This window comes from Phytophthora infestans, genomic scaffold (genome assembly GCF_000142945.1).
Source record: "Phytophthora infestans T30-4 supercont1.52 genomic scaffold, whole genome shotgun sequence".
Lineage (NCBI taxonomy): Eukaryota > Oomycota > Peronosporomycetes > Peronosporales > Peronosporaceae > Phytophthora > Phytophthora infestans.
In genome coordinates, this window is record NW_003303707.1 from 712,955 (window position 1) to 717,870 (window position 4,916).

Sequence of the window (4,916 nt, forward strand, 5' to 3'; positions counted from 1 at the left end):
TTTGATTCTTCGATGTCGGCTCTTCCTATCATTGCGAAGTAGAACTCGCCAATTGTTGGATTGTTCACCCACTAATAGGGAACGTGAGCTGGGTTTAGACCGTCGTGAGACAGGTTAGTTTTACCCTACTGATGAGTTCGTTGTCTAAACAGTAATCCAACCCAGTACGAGAGGAACCGTTGGTTCAGATAATTGGTAACTGCGGTTAGCTGAAAAGCTAGTGCCGCCAAGCTACCATCTGTAGGATTATGGCTGAACGCCTCTAAGTCAGAATCCATGCTGGAATAGACGATAATCACCTTTCCCGATGTGCCGCGAATAGCGATAGGTGTCTTCTGGACACCCAACATCATACAATTGCAACGCACTCCGCTGCCTGTCAAGTACTGGCGGTGGAGAGTAGGCTGATTTGTAATTTCAAATATTGGGAAAGATAAATCCTTTGTAGACGACTTAACTACAGAACGGGGTGTTGTAAGCATGAGAGTAGTCTTGTACTACGATCTGCTGAGATTTAGCCCTTGTTCTATTGATTTGTTCAGAAATGAACATTTCTCCCCCCAATTGCGAACGCGCAATGTTAAAACTATAAAGTTAAGCAGTCGAAATAAGGCTGCGTTAAAGTGATTTACTTTCGCTATGGGGCGGCGAAAGTAACCGGTCAAAGTGCTGGTAGAGAGTTAATACTGTTAAGCTTAAGATCGTCAAAGTCTTTGTTTTGGCTTAGTGAGGTTTGTTCGCAAAAATCGCTAAGTGCCGCTGCTATTGTTTTCCGAGCCAAATTCGGCGACCTTAGTATCGGGTTTATAACAGGCAGAAAGCGAGAAACACTTTGCGTGAAAATCGCTAAGTGCCAGCGCTAATGATTTCTGAGCCAAAATCGTGAGATTTTAGTATGGGGGTTTAACAGGGCAAGCTAGACGGCAGGGCGTAAAATTAGACTTGGTTTAAGTATGTTAAAAGAGAGCGAATAGCGTGAATTAGACTTGGTTTAACTATGTTAAAGAGAGCGAATAGCGTGAATTAGACTTGGTTTAACTATGTTAAAGAGAGCGGAATAGCATGAATTAGACTTGGTTTAACTATGTTAAAGAGAGCGGAATAGCATAAAATAGACTTGGTTTAACTATGTTAAAGAGAGCGAAATAGCGTAAATTAGACTTGGTTTAACTATGTTAAAGAGAGCGGAATAGCATGAAATAGACTTGGTTTAAGTATGTTAAAAGAGAGCGAAATAGCGTGAATTAGACTTGGTTTAAGTATGTTAAAGAGAGCGGAATAGCATGAAATAGACTTGGTTTAACTATGTTAAAAGATAGCGAAATAGCGTGAATTAGACTTGGTTTAAGTATGTTAAAGAGAGCGGAATAGCATGAAATAGACTTGGTTTAACTATGTTAAAAGAGAGCGAAATAGCATGAAATAGACTTGGTTTAAGTATGTTAAAAGAGAGCGAAATAGCGTGAATTAGACTTGGTTTAAGTATGTTAAAGAGAGCAGAATAGCGCGAATTAGACTTGGTTTAAGTATGTTAGAGAGAGCAGAGTAGCGTGAATTAGACTTGGTTTAAGTATGTTAAAGAGAGCAGAATAGCGCGAATTAGACTTGGTTTAAGTATGTTAGAGAGAGCAGAGTAGCGTGAATTAGACTTAGTTTAAGTATGTTAAAGAGAGCGGAATAGCGTGAATTAGACTAGGATAAAGTATGCAAAATGAAGCTGAGGACTTTGTGAAAAAATGCGAAGTTGTTTGCTGTTCTAATTGTATGGGTTTGGAGATGTTTTTGGCTTGGATTAATAACAGGCAGGAAGCGCGAGGAAACGCAGCGAATATGGACGCGTACGCGGAAGGTGACGGCGGAGGAAGCGCGGATATGGAGGTGAAAATGGTGAAAGGTGATGGCGCGAGGAAGGTGACGGCGCATGGGTGTGAATATGGAGGTGATGAAAGGTGACGGGAGGAAACGCATGATGTATATGACAAGTTGGTGTCGTACTTAAGCGGAGCGCGCGCTGTGCATGTATGAAGGTGTCGAAGGTGTTCATATTGCCTAAGACGCGTACGTGCACATGTCATGTCGCATAGGAAGCGTAGGTATGGTTGTGCAAGTCGTAAATGGCCACTTTGGTGGTTTAACATTGTTTCCAGGCCGCGTATGCGCAAATATGGGGTGCGGCGGCTATCTGCACTGCTGTGTATGAAGGTGTCGGTCTGTGTGGGGTTCCTATCGGAGAGAATACGTATGCTGCGTTGTAGGAGTGAGCTGCTGGCCACACGTTTGTATTGGAGTGCGCCACACCACCCCCCTTTTTGTTTTGTTACTATATAAAGTGTAGCCATCCACCCAGCCAATTCTGAGGGCCAGAAGGGGTATTGGGGGCCATCGTGTGCAGTCTATGGCCACGTATGTGGACATGTGAGTGTGTAAATGTGTTGTACCAATGTATACGAGTGATAAACACTAATAGGTGTGTCGGTCAAAGTCAAATGTAGACGGCCATCTTAGGCTGAAAGCACCATATCCCGTCTGCTCTGTGAAGTTAAGCAGCCTCAAGCTCGGGTAGTACTCGGGTGGGTGACCACCGGGGAAGTCCGGGTGCTGTCTACTTTTTAGCCCGTTTTGAGCTGTTTACCGACTTTGCGTGTGTTTGCAAACGCAAGATATGATGTCTGGCATGTGCCCACACGACATCTTGGTTTTAGTATGCCTGGCGAGCCACTACACACGAGATCTTGTTTTTTGTATGGTGTTCTTTAATTTGATTATTATGAAGATGAAAGAGAACCGTTAGAACGGGTATGAAGGGTGTTCTAGGGGTGCTTTTCGGTGCTCTTTCACGTGGACATATCGCAGCATGCGACATGTCAGCGGAACACTGTCTAAATTAATAAATACTGTTTTGGGCCGATTTCTAAAAGCGTCTATAAAAGGGCATAAGTGCAATGACTCGTCTTTGTAACCCTGCGGCCTAGGCGTAGTTTTTCACGGGGAATCCGAATATCAAAGGTAGATTTATGTACAACATGTACTTTTTTTGCAACATGTACTTTTTATCTACGGGACATAGACATATGTAAAAACACACGGCGGAGCCGTTCCCGCAATCAGAATTTGTCTAACTCTTCTAGATCAAAAGTTATTCAGCGAAATGTGAGACTTTGTTTGGCATGCTCTTTTTTTAGGTGGTTTTTTCCGGTTTTATGTGCCGCCCGGCAGATCTGGCCTGCAGACTTTAGCAGAAAACTTGGCGCATGTGTTCGCACGACCGCTCCCAAAGTTTTACAAGCATATCTCCAGTAGTTGCTTCGCAATGATTTTTTTAGTGACGCCAAAAAACGCCATTTTCGCGGAAAATGGACACCTTGGACGGCCAAAATCACCACTTTTGGCCATGTTTGGCCCTGCACATCCAGGAAGCAAATGAGACTGCTCCGTATAAAAACTGCCCTAGGGGTGCTTTTATGCGCGCATTCCCGTGGTCAAGTCAGATTTTGGCTAAATTCAAATGCCTTGTCTATAAACACTTTTTTCGACCTAAATTTTCACCTGTTTTGTCCCGAAATGATAGCACCCATTCTTTATTTGCCTATATATCGCGAAGGAGGCAACTTTTTTCCTGTTAAGTATAGATAAAAAATTTAATTCGGCGTTTTAGCGCACGAGGAACAAAAGTCTCCATACAAGCTACCCTCGGTTTCTAATGACTTTTTGAGTTAGGGAAGCGTGGATCTTCTTTTTTTCTTGTTTCCAGGACTTCACATGAACTTCCAACTCAACTCGAATTGTCATCCCGGGCCCACCACGCATCGAAACGACACTTTTCTCGGAACTGGCGAATAAAAAATAGGTCACCAGATGCGCAAGAGTCTGGGATGACAGAATATCAAAACAATAACAGAATCGTTAGTACTTTTTTTGTCACCAGCGCCCTTTTTCTGTTTTCGCGTACATAATCGAGCATAACTTTATCAATTTATACCATATCGACCGATATCGATTGTCACGATAGTGTACTTTTTTTAGGCGCACATGATGGTAAAAAGAACGGCCACCTATTCCCAGCCGTTCTTAAGTTATGCTCTTTTAAAGATTTTACTTTAGAGATGACACACCCTCTCATTTCACTCCATTACATGCTCTTTTTGCTGAATTACGTGGCACAGACGCAGAAAATCATGGTTCGCAAGTCGAACATTTTTGAAGAGCGCATCGAAACGGACATTTTCTTAAAATAACATGGTATACAAAAAGTGCGTTCTTGAGCCTGTAGCAAACGATTTGCATCCATGACATCCCAAAAACTTAAAATAACATATCTCGACTCCTAGAATGAAATCGACGTGGATCCTTAGGGCAGTTAGTGTGTTTTAGTATCATACTTAACACCACAAAGTTTTACTGGGCACTCTACAATACTCTTCCCAAGACGCAAGAAAATGTTCATTTTGGGGGGTCCTGTAACGCGAAACTTAATGATAAAATACCGCACTTAGTCCATAAAATACGAACTTAGGCACTATTTCGCACTTAGTATAATAACTTCTCGCACTTAGAACGGGTAATTTATGTAAATTACTTTATGGGTGACTGCTGGGGTTCTAACAAAGCTGAAAGATACTGACTAGCTGCTGGGCGCGGCGGTTACTTTTTCCAGCTATAAATAGATGTTTAACGAGTAAGTCTGTAACTGTCAGCAGTACTCAATTCCCGTCAATCTGCTGTAGATTAACGGGAATTTTTGTTAAGACGACGTAAACCAAAAGCGAGTATCCTTCTTGTGACGGTTTCCCTAGTATATGGTGAGGTGAACAAAGTCCGGTTTACTGAAGTGTAAATTTTTGGAAAATGGCCGTGGTGGGTTTTCCTCAAGAATTATAAGTTTGGATTTTTGAAGGCGTTAACTTTTGCCTGTTTAA

At 42.3% G+C, this 4,916-nt stretch overlaps 2 non-coding genes across 2 annotated transcripts; both read left to right on the forward strand.

Annotated features, from left to right (window-relative positions):
- Positions 1 to 413, forward strand: PITG_33318 (the record flags this gene model as incomplete). The annotated part of the gene is made up of 1 exon (XR_009934712.1): positions 1 to 413. It is a non-coding gene; the product is annotated as a 28S ribosomal RNA (ribosomal RNA).
- A 2,082-nt stretch (positions 414 to 2,495) lies between these two features.
- PITG_33319 lies at positions 2,496 to 2,609 on the forward strand. Its single transcript, XR_009934713.1, has one exon. It is a non-coding gene; the product is annotated as an 8S ribosomal RNA (ribosomal RNA).
- Positions 2,610 to 4,916: the final 2,307 nt, after the last annotated feature.